The sequence below is a fragment of the Suricata suricatta genome, chromosome 2, assembly GCF_006229205.1.
Source record: "Suricata suricatta isolate VVHF042 chromosome 2, meerkat_22Aug2017_6uvM2_HiC, whole genome shotgun sequence".
Taxonomy (NCBI): domain Eukaryota; kingdom Metazoa; phylum Chordata; class Mammalia; order Carnivora; family Herpestidae; genus Suricata; species Suricata suricatta.
The window spans coordinates 141,896,092-141,908,455 of NC_043701.1; the positions used below are offsets into that span (position 1 = coordinate 141,896,092).

At 37.9% G+C, this 12,364-nt stretch overlaps 1 protein-coding gene and 1 pseudogene across 1 annotated transcript in view; one reads left to right on the forward strand and one right to left on the reverse strand.

The window, feature by feature from the left end:
- The window catches only part of NRG3 (neuregulin 3), a 1,058,459-nt gene that overhangs the window by 299,568 nt on the left and 746,527 nt on the right, over positions 1 to 12,364 (forward strand). The window lies entirely within an intron of this gene.
- Positions 5,621 to 6,129, reverse strand: LOC115304089 (annotated as a pseudogene).

Below are 12,364 nucleotides of genomic sequence, written 5' to 3' on the forward strand. Positions count from 1 at the left end.
AGGACATAGTGGTTCAGAAGTTGCACATATCTGACAACACAAAAGCTCCATCCTTTTAAAAACGGCAAGCGCGCGCACACACACACACACACACACACAGCTCCGAAGTCACAGAGGCCTTGGTTCCCATCCTGGCTTGAGAGAGAGAGAGAGAGAGACACACACACACACACACACACACACACACACACACACACACACACAGACACACACAGACACACACACACACAGCTCCGAAGTCACAGAGGCCTTGGTTCCCATCCTGGCTTGAGAACACTAAATCTGGGCTCTGTCACTTGCTAGTTTGGGCAAGTTACTAACCACATAGCCTAACTTTTCCTTATCTGCATGATGATGATAATATTATCTACCTCACAGGTCTCTCAAGAGGATTCAATAAGATAGCTCAGTGCTTGGAATATAGCAGCGGCCAAATACTCTGCTGTGTTTATATTACTAATATTTTTCAATTTTGTCTTTTATTGTTTTACATATTCCTACTTGCTTTCTTTTGTCTTCTCATAAACGATCAAGGCCTCATAGACTTATTTTAGTATAAGGAGACATTAAAAAGAATAATCTATTGATCCTTTCTACAAAGGGTTTGTAATTATCTGGGGAAATTAATCATAAACATAAGAAAAGGTTACCAATGACACATTATATGAAATATTTTAATTATTTTTTAAAAAAGCACTCTTTATAAAGAAACTGAGTGTTAGATAAATCCATTAGCACCCAAGTTTAAAAGTCTTTGTGATGAGTAAGTGTAACTGATAAGATTTGAAACCTGTGTGGAATGTATGTATTATCAAGAGTACATTCTAACTAAGCTAATGGATCTCAACTTTTTTGATCTCAGGAACATTTTACATTCATAAAAATTATTGATGTCTCCCCAAGAGGCTTTCTTTCAGTGAGCTATATCTATCAATATTTACCATATTAAAAATTAAAACAAGGAAGTAAAAAAAGTATTTTACTGATTCATATCAAAAATAAAAATAAACTATTGTATACTAACATACATGACAAATTTTTTAATGTTTATTTTTGAGAGAGAGAGACAGTTTGTGATTGGGGAGGGGCAGAGGGAGAGGAGACACAGAATCTGAAACAGGCTCCAGGCTCTGAGCTGTCAGCACAGAACATGATGTGGGGCTCAAACTCACAAACTGCAAGACCTGAGCCAAAGTTGGCCACTTAACCAACTGAGCCACCCAGGCACCCTCTAAATAACAATTTTTAATGAAAAAGAAATTTTCCGAAACAAAAAGAGTGAGAAAAGTAGCATTGCTTTGTGTATACATATATATGCTTTGTAGTAAAAACATGTGAAATCTACCCCCTAAACAAAATTTTAAGTGTATAGTGCAGTGTTATTAACTATGGGTAAAATGTTGTACAGCAGATCTCTAGAAATTTTTCTCTGGAATTAATGACATTTTCTACCCATTGAATAGCAGCTCTCCATTTCCTACCTCTTGTTCTGCGGCAGCCACCATTCTTTCTATTTCAGTGAGTTTGATTACTTTAGATACCTCATATAAGTAGTACCTCATATAAGTAGTATCTGTCCTGTGACTGGTTTATTTCACTTAGCAAAATGTTCTCAAAATTTCATTCATATCATAGCATATGACAGATTTCCTTTTAAATTGCTGGACAGTAGTCCATTTTATGTGAATATTGTTTTTCTTCATCCATTCATCTGCCAATAGACATTTAGCTTATTTTGACTCCTTAGCTATTGTGAATATTGCTGCCATAAACATGGGAATCCAAACATCTTTTTAAGATCCTGTTTTCAATTCTTTTGGATATGTACAAGAGGTGGGATTGCTGAATTATGTGGTAGTTGTGTTTTTATTTTATTTTTTTGAGAAACCTCCATACTGTTTTCCATTGTGGATGTACCATTTTACATTTCCACCAACAATCATTTTTGATAATGGCTACCCTAATACATGAGAAGTGATATCTCATTGTGGTTTCGAATTGCATTTACCTGATGGATAGTGATATTGAGCATCTTTTAATATATCCGCTGGCCATTTATAACTCTTCTTTGGAGAAATGTCTGTCTAAGCCATTGCCACTTTAAAAAAAATGAGTTATTATTTTTATGATGAGTTGTGGAAATTCTATATATTGGGATATTAATCTCTTATATATAGTTTGAAATATTTTCCCCATTTGATAAGCTGCCTTTTCATTTTGTTAATTTTTTTCCCTTTGCCATGCAGAGCTTTTTAGTTTGATATAAACCCACTTGTCTATTTTTGCTTTACTCGCCTGTTCTTTTGGGGTCATATGTAAGAAATCATTGTCAAAACCAGGTCATGACTCATTTTCCCTATACTTTTTTCTACAAACTTACAGTTTCTGGTGTTATGTTTAGGTATTATTCAGCCCATTTAGGGTCAATATTTGTCAGTATTGTAAAATAGGCTTCTACTTTCATTCTTTTGCATGTGGATGTCCACTTTCCCCAACACCATTTATTGAAAAAGCTGTCCTTTGCTCAGTGTGCATTCTTGGCACTCATATTGAAGATTAATTGACTGTACATGCATGGCTTTATTTCTGGGCTCTCTATTCTGTTCCATTGATCTCTACATCTGTCTTTATGCCATTACCATATTGTTTTGATTATTGTAGCTTGAAATCAGGAAGTATGAGGCCTTCAGTTTTATTTTTTTTCTAAAAGATTGTTTTAGAGTCCTTTGTGGTTCCACATGACTTTTTTTTCTGTTTTTGTAAAAATTGCCAGTGAGGTTATTTTAGGGATTACTTTGAATCTGTAGATTACTTCGATAGTGTAGACCTTTTGCAATCTTTAGCTTTCAATTTCATGAACACGGGGTGCCTTTCAATTTGTGCTTCTTTAATTTCTTTCAGCAGTGTGTAATTTTTGTTATACAAATCTTTTGCCTTCTTGGTTATGTTTATTCCTAAGTATTTAATTCCTTTTGATGCTATTATAAATGGATTTGTTTTCTTAATTTCCCTTTTGGACTGGCCGTTGTCAGTGTATAGAAATATGGTTTATTTTTGTGTGTTGATTAAATATCCTGCTGCATTCATTTATTAGTTGTAACAGTTTTTTGAGGAATCTTTAGTGTTTTATGCATATAAGATTGTGTCCTCTGTGAACAGTTCTTCTTCCTTTCTGATTTGGATGCTTTTTATTTCTTTTTCTTGCCTAATTGCTCTCACTGGTGCTTATAGTACTGTGTTGAAAAGAAGTAGTGAGAGTTAGGCATCCATGCCTTCCTTGTTCTTGACCTCAGAGGAAGAGCTGCCAGTACAATGTTAGCTGTGGGCTTGTCATATTTGGCCTTTATTGTATTGAAGTAATATCCTTCTATTCCTAGTTTGAGTGTTTTTGTCATAACAGGGTGTTGAGTTTTGTCCGTTGCTTTTTGTGTATCTGTTGAGATGATCCTGTGATTTTTATCCTTCATTCTGGTAATGGGGTGTATCACATCAATTGATATTTGTGTGTTTAATCATCTTTGCATTCATGGGGATAAATTCCTTTGGTCTTGGTGTCTGATCCTGTTTCTATCTGTTGATATCAGTTTGCTAGAATTTTGTTGAGTATTTTTGTATCTATATTAATCAGAGGTATTGGCCAGTTGTCTTCTCTTGTGGTAGTTATCTTTTTCTGGCTTTGGTATCAGGAAATGCTATTCTCATAAAGCGTGTTTGTAAATATTTCCTCCTCTTAAGATTTGTGGAAAAGTTTGAAAAGGATTGGTGTTAATTCTTCTTTAAATGTTTGATATGTCATTCAGTCTCCTTACTAGTTATGGGTCTGTTCAGTTCTGTTTCTTCCCGATTCAGTGATGGTGCTTTTAACTTCTTGGAAGGCTTCTCAAGACTTTCCTGTGGATGTATCTTTTCTGGACTTGTGCATGTACATTTCTAATTAGGTGGATTTTCTGGTTTGGGACTCAAAAACTCTTGTTTCCTGGGGTGTCTTTCTGTTGTACTGTGGCCGCTCTGAATCAGCAGCATACCACCCAGCTCCTTTACCTTCTACGTGGCCCCCCAGACATCAAGAACACACTGGGTCCCAGCAGTGCTAGGAGACAAGCGAGACAGAAGCCAGTACCTTAGACAAGCTCTCCTGCTCCCAACCTATGAAAACTCAGAATGTTGCAGATAGAGTCCACGCTTCTCTTTCCCTCTCCAGGGAGAGTCCAGGAACTGGGAGTTCCCAGCCACGTGATACTATGCCAGTGGGAGGGATGGGGCTGAGAAGGCCCATATTTTCCTGTTGGCTTCATTGTGGCTGATTTTATGCCACCTGGGGTGTAGGAACTTCTTAACTGTTTTCTGGATTTTACACAAAGGATATTGATCTGTGTATATTTCTGAATCAGTATCTCTGTGGGAGGAAGGAGAGCTTAGGGCTTCCTATTTCACCATATTGCTAACCTGCCAGGACATTACTTTATTTTTTTGCATATCTCTTTAATGTCTGCCTTAGCAGAAGACAGCTAGATTCATGTATCTGCATCTATAATCAATCCCTTATGTTGATGTGGTGGGAATATGTGAGGAGAACTAACTTTATACAAATATGTGGTTGGAAAAAGAAGCATTATTTTTGTAGCAAAATCAGATAATTTTAGATTTCTTAAATTCTATACCCTAACTAAACAGTTAATAGTTCTTAAGGATTATTGACAATGCGAAATCTGAAATTATATGAAATTTTGTACTGTGTGACATTAAAACAATCACTGATCAGTACTCTACTTTGAAGGAGTCTTCTACTGGTATATCATTTCATGGCCTCATCCGTTGGTCATTTGGAAAATATTGTTTCATGGAGTTAAGCAGATATTCTAAATAAAGGTTGATTAATGATTTTACAGTATCAGAAAAATTATTTTATTTATTTAAAAAAATTTTTAAATGTTTTATTTATTTTTGATACAGAGAGAGACAGAGCATGAGAGGGGGAGGGTCAGAGACAGAAGGAGACACAGAACTGGAAGCAGGCTTTAGATGTCAGCACAGAGCCTGGCGTGGGGCTCGAACCCATGAATGTGAGATCTGACCTGAGCTGAAGTTGGAGGCTTAACCGACTGAGCCACCCAGGTGCCCCAGAAAAATTATTTTATTGAGCTGACCACCACTTACTTCTGTAATGTCTTATGGTACTGAATACTAATTTTCTAAAATCCTAATTCTCACTTGGTTGCTTTAATTTGATCACTAGGAACAGTTGATAATCAACATACTCTCAGCTGTTTTCCCTGAAATGACAAGTTTACCTCGTTATTTGTTGACAAGGAATATACCAAATATTGTAGTTTGAAAACCTTTTTCTTTGCATCAGCCTCTTAAGTAAAAAGAGTGTCTCACAGAAAAGTAGCTAGTTCAGTTTGTAACTCAAACTGCATGATTACGTTTTTTAAAAAACTAAACCAGTCGACAATTCTATCTTCATATTTCACAAAACAAATGAACATTGTTTTTGTGTTGATTGGTTGGTTGGTTGGTTGGTTGGTTTTTGTCCCACTACTTCCCTGCAAAACCTATTCTTTGTTTGATAGGAAGGGGGAGCAAGGCTTCCCTGTCCTGCTGTTAGAAAACATCAGAGTCACAGCACCGTGGTCTCCTGGTGAAGTAGAACAAGTAATGTAAAATGAATATAAAGAGGCTCCCATCTCTCCTTACATGTCTGGTCGAGTTTTCCTGGCTGAGTGGGCATCCTCGTGGGACAGGCAGGAGGTCACATCGTGGGGGGCCCAGGCATCATTGGCAAATGGCCTCCCACAGGAGGCTTCATTCCAGAAGGAGGTCCCACTGTCATCATCCAGGAGGAGGGGGGCCCCCATAAGGGGTACCAGCATCATACCAGGGCGAGGAAGACCTGGGAGATGTGGGAAGTGGGATCATGGCCTCTGTAGGAAGAGGATCAGAGAATGGAGTAGGAGCATCTTTCCTTGTTGAAATGCCATGGTTATTTTGTCAGTCAAGCTCTGAGCCTGCTCTTCTATCCATTTTTGATAGTAGTCTTTCACATTCTTTGTGTTTCCTACCACTTTACTGTGTCCTCATGGACGGAGAGTCATGAGTAAGGTATGTGTTACAGTAAAACTTAGGCATCTTGCTCTACAGACACTGGCCACTCCATCCCTATACAAGTACTTTTAAGACAATAATTCATGCGTTGGTATGCATCAGAAAAGTTTGTGTGTGTGTGTGTGTGTGTGTGTGTGTGTGTACTTCTCATTTCATTACATAGAATATTTTAAAGATGTGTGCTCAAGAATTGATATTTGATAAAATTAATGATTTTTACTTCCATGTCAAGGACATCTTTAAGTGGAAATGTCCACCAGCAAAAGGACATATCAGTGAAGAATATTATTAATATTAATACAAATGAGTTTCACTGCCGTGATTTGCAGCGAGCATTTTTATCAGACATTGCGTTTACAGTATCCATGCAAACCTAAAAAAAATCTCTAAAAGGTTCTTGCAGACCACACTTTGAGAGCTGCTAGGTTGAGCTACTATAACAAATATACCCAAGATTACAGGGGATCAAACAAGACGAAAGGCTATTCATTCATATAACTGTTTAGAGCAGTGGCTTTCATCCAGGGCCAAACTTGCCCAGATATTTGACAACATCTGGGGAAATCTTTGGTTGCCACAGTTAGGGAGAAGGAGAGTCATTGGGACGCAGGGACTCAATTAAATTTTCTGCAGTGCCTGGAGTATTGTCTCATAACACAGAATTATTCGTCTCAAAGATGTACTCCCAACAACTCTGGTCTAAAGAGAGGAGAGAAGGCCAGGTAAATAAGTTATATGCTCTACAAGGTTATTTAAGGGCAAAGGTTTCTTCTATCTAACGGTTCTGTTATTGCCCAAGGAGTTTTCCTCAGTGTGAGTCCGACCTGGCTCACTGGAAGAACATCTAGTTTCTGCAAGGGGCAAAGATAAGAAGTTGAGGACAAGCAATTGGCTCTTAAGAAAAATGGTGGGAAAGTTGCCCACACCCTTCCAGCTACATATATTCCATTGGCAAGGACCTGGCCAGATGTACAGGTTGAGACTGTCATGGAGAAAGGGGTTCCATTTAAAAGGGAAGTGCAGACACTGGTTGCTGGGGAAAATTAGTAACCTCCGTCTTGATAGGGAAATGCTTTAAAATGCTTGAAAGGATGCTAACAGAAGCCAGTGGTCTTTAATCACAGCACAGTGAAAAGTTCCTGTTTATATATAATAGGAATAGATTTTTAACATATTGAAAACGGAACATAATCCTTGTGATATTTTGCCAACATTTAATTTATAAAATATATATTTTGTCATTATCTTCTGGTCTCCCTGGGGACCTAATCAGTAGACTTGCCCACAGGAAGAATGTGTTCCTTGACAAGTCACCAGCTCCTACAAAATGTAAATAAACTTATATCTGACTGGTTTATGGAACTTATCTTTGGACTTCATTAAAACCATGCATTTCTAACTAGAAAGAGGAAGGGGAGACATTGACTTACTGTCAGAACCAACAAGGTCTGGATGAAGGCCCCTTGAAAGTCTCATTCCTGTGAGCTGGTAAACATTTATAGCTAATTTGAAATGAGATGCTTAATTACATAATTTCATTCCAATTAAGCTGCTAATTAATTGACAGGGCATCTTTGAGTGCTTTACACAGTACAAGTAAAAGGCGGCAGCATCTTGAGCCTATTACCTGTGACCCTTTGGGAGAGCTCAGTAAATAACTATTTAAGAGGTTGGAAACAGTTTGCTAAGAATGAAAATAAGAACCCAGCCCAGGGAGATCCAGGCTCAAGGCCACTTCTGGCTTAGGGTCTTTCAGCTTTCTCTCATCAGTTCCTGTTTTTGAGAAAGAGAGAGAGTAATGAAAGGAAAAGGAAAGCAGGGGCCGAACCACTTCTAACGAAGCATTAATTATGTGCCCAGACTTGTGCTGGGAAGTTAGGTAAGTGATGTGAGACGTTGAAACATCTGTCCACTTGCTGTTTTAAGGAATAGGTGGTTTGGGAAGTAGGTAATTAGCTTTACTTTTCTTAACCTTTAATTTACCTTTTCTCTTTCCTGTCTTTCTGCCTGAGCCCCCTTAAGCCTTGTCCTGCAGACACATCACCATGTCCAGTTAATCTCTGCAGAGGGAATTAAGTTTGTGTTAACAGAAAAACAAAGAAAGAATTCTAAATTGAAATCAGGTTTTCTAGGTGAAACATGTTATTTTACCACTTGCATTCTCCAGCCTTTTGAACTAGAAAGATATAGAAATAAACATCTATTCTTACTTACAGCCGTGATATACCTGTCCCTTCACTTGCCTGCACTGATGACGATATTACTAGAATGTGTCTTTTTCATCAGTTAATACAGAGGCAGAAACCTGTGGGGCAGGCAAGGTGGCTGTCTAGCTGCTAAATGTTACTGTTGGCTCCAGGATCCTTCAAAATCATTTCAGCAGATGCTCAAAGGCTGCATTGTCACGTCTTTCCATCTTATAATTGGTTTTATTTTCATGGAGAATAAAAGCAGGTCAAGTGCAGATTTGTTGCCCAACCCAAAGAGTTTCATATGGCTTATCACTCTCAATTTTCACCCAATCTGTAACTGGCATCATGTGTCTTTATTTTTTAAATCTTTGAAAAGGTGAGTTCCTTCTCAGATATATCAGCTCTTCTGCATATCTTTAGTTCCCTGTCACTGGATAGCAGCAGCAATTTCATCACCTCATGTCTAAATGTCTGTGTCGGGATGAAATTGTTAGGAATCACCTTAGTGAATAACTGACTCAAGAATTCATTGCTTAAAAACAAGGTAATTTCTTTAGCAGAAGCATGCAGGACCCCGAGGAGACTATAACTCACACAATTGTTAAAGGACTGGCAGTTTCTCATTCCTCTTTCCCTCCTGTCCCCACAAACCTCCTTAAATCCTCACCAATAAAGAGACAATGCAGCGGGAACCCGAGAAGAAACATCTTTGCTGTCCTTACCTAAGTGATAGTTAAGCTTTTCTTCAGTTATAACTAGTGTGGAATCATCTCTTTCCACCGGAAGTGAACAGAGCATGAGCATCCTGGCATTACATTTCCAGTCCTGACCACTGACAGGGAAGTTACGCTCTGGCATCCTGAGGTCCACTTCCCCCAATGGCTGAGAATTTTAACCTGAACCCAACACATCTGCATGGTGTGCGCTCACATGTTTACTGTATATTGCGAGTAGAGTGCAAGAGCAGAGTGGACATGGGACCTGTGATACGCAGATGTCTGGTTGTGGTCATAATTAAACTCTTTCAGTTGTATTGATACTGAAAAGAATACTTAATTGGAAATCACAGGGGTGATCCATATTTGGATAAACATTTATGGACTCATAAACTCACATTATGCATATTACATATCTATACCTAGTACAGGCTTTCTGGGCTTTCAAGTCCCTCTCCAGGAAACTCCAAGGCTTTGAAACACTGGACTTCTGGCCTCATGAGCCTGTTGTTTCTTCACATGGTGAACTCCATTGTAACATGGGCAATCCCATTGATGAAGACATAGGAGGGTTTGCCTTTAGGTTTACCTGATCTTAATTCCACTAGTTTGGAACCCAGCCTAGACCGTCATCCAACAAGTAGAGTCAGAGACCTTTTGATAGTTGCTTACTGTAATTCAGTTTCTTTTCTTTTCTTTTTTTAATGTTTATTTATTTTGAGAAAGAGGGGATATGCATGTGCATAGATTTGCACATGAGTGGAAGAGAAGCAGAGAAAAAAGGGAGAGAGAGAATCTCAAGCAGGCTCCACGCTGTTAGTGCAGAGCCCAATGTGGGGCTCGATCACAGGAACCCTGAGATCATAACCTCACCCAAAATCAAGGGTCATATGCTGAACCGACTAAGCCACCCAGGTGCCCCCAGTTTATTTTCATAGATGTAATTTTACCTCTCAATGAAAACTATAAATTAACAAATAAAAAACACATTAAGAATATAGATTTGTTTTAGACCCTAGGTGTTAAAAATTCCTTGGTGTGCCTATGATGGACCTATAAACCATATATCAACTTGCATGTTACTGAGGCAATCAGTAGAGATAGTGAAATGAACACAAAGTTGGCTTACCATTCTTAGGTTCATATTTGCTCTCTTCTTAAGGCGAGACAGGTTTAATTGACTTCTTATGTGCCATTAAGGCATTCTCACCTCTGGGTACTTATATCATGGATATGAAAACGTTATTTATGGTATTTTCAAATTTTTAATGGTTACTTTAGATTTCTTAAAACACATTTAAGGATACTTCCAAAATTCATGTTTTGCCATTAATCATCTGTGTCCTGAAAATATATTGCTAAATGAAATTTTTCAATATTTGTTTGAGGAAACAGGAATTGGATTTAGAGAAGGAAAGATAAGACCCAGGATTCTTTATCATCCTTTTCAAACTAGTAACTCTGGGGCTGGATTTTTCTATGGGCTAGAGGGAGCCTTCTTTCCTTGCTGGTTCTCTTACATGCTGGATAGCATGAACATTGAGGCTTACCGGTCCCTGAGGAAGACCGCTGTGAAGGTGGCTGAGCCAGTGTTTTAACTCCAGCACCTGCTCCAGTTTATTGAAAGGATCATATTCCATCATTGACTATCCTTCACTCAGATCACATTCCTGAATGTACAATTTCAGAAATTATTTAGAAGATTGAACATCATAAACAAAACCTATTTTAGGATATAATGTTCGATTTCTAAAAGCAGTGGAAAAATCAAGTGAGCTAGTTATTTCCATAATGAAATGGCAAATTTTGAAAATGACTCAATTTTACATAAATATAATAGTTTTGAATGGCCTTGTTCATGGGAAAACAAGAAATTGTCTCAAAATGTTAATTAGCGTTGAGACTTCTGACCTTTTATAATTTGTCTGTTTTTGACAGTTACTTTAATAAATGTGTGTATTTTATCTTTTTATTTAATAATTTTATTTTTCTATATATTTATTTTTTGAGAGAGAGAGAGAGAGCGAGGCAGACAGACAGAATGTGAGCAGGGGAGGAACAGAGACAGAGGGAGACACAGAATTTGAAGTGGGTTCCAGGCTCCAAGCTGTCAGCACAGAGCCTGACGTGGGGCTCAAACTCACAAACTGTGAGATCATGGTCTGAGCCAAAGTTGGATGCTTAACCGACTGAGCCACCCAGGCACCTCTATTTTATCTTATTTTTAAAAACTTAACTAAGACCATTCCCAAATGAGGAAGCAATGTAGCATGCAGTTAGGAGCAAACACTTTGGGATGCATGTCACTGCAGCCTGGGTTCCTTGGACCAAACCCCTTTGCCAAATGGCTTATTAGTAAAAGGGGGATAATAATACCCACCTCGTGATGTTGCTGAGAGGGTCACATTCAGACATCCTCAAAGACCTTAGTACTTTTGCCTATAAAAAGATATTAACTAGTACTTTTAAATTGTCATCAATAAGTATATTGCTTTTCAAGAAGAAAAATAAAAAACCCAAATTTGGAACATCCTCATAAGATTAACAGAAAACATTTTTACTATTAAGGTTATAACCACCAGTTTTTAACTAAAATAGGTAATCAAAGCCCTTTCTTTTAAGCATTTGGTGAAACTTAAGGTATTTTCCCACATGCAAAGTTGATGATAGTTTCTTTTCTTTTTTAATCATCAAAATAGGCAAATTTCAGGGGTGCCTGGGTGGCTTATTGGTTAAGCTTCCAACGTCGGCTCAGGTCATGATCTCACAGTTCGTGGGTTTGAGCCTCGCATCGGGCTCTGTGCTGACAGCTAGCTCAGAGCCTGGAGTCTGTCTTCAGATTCTGTGTCTCCCTCTCTCTCTGACCTTCCGCTGTGCCTGTTGTCTCTCTCTCTCTCTCTCTCTCTCTCTCTCTCTCTCTCAAATAAATAAAAACAGTAAGAAAAATTTTAAAAATAGGCAAATATCTGTAGAAGTACAGATAAAAAGACATTATTCTTGCTCCGGTGTGTTTATGCATATGAGAGGGTTTTCTTTTTTTTTTAATATTTTTACATTGTAGTACTTGTTTTGCTTGTTGGTGGTGTTTGCTTATTTAATACATTCCATCAAGGACAGAAATTACATGATGGGTTTTTTTGTTTTTTTGTTGTTTTTTTTTCCCCCCAGGAAGTGTGTCTTGGATTTTTCCCTTATTATTTTCATTACTTTTTTTTTCCTCTTCTTTTTTTGGTGGTGGGGGTGGTTATGTTTAAATGAAGTTGCTTTTACAACACCAAAGACTTAATCATCCACTTCATATATAAAAGGTAGCTACTTTTTTGCATGGACCTAAGTATATTGTAGTATAGA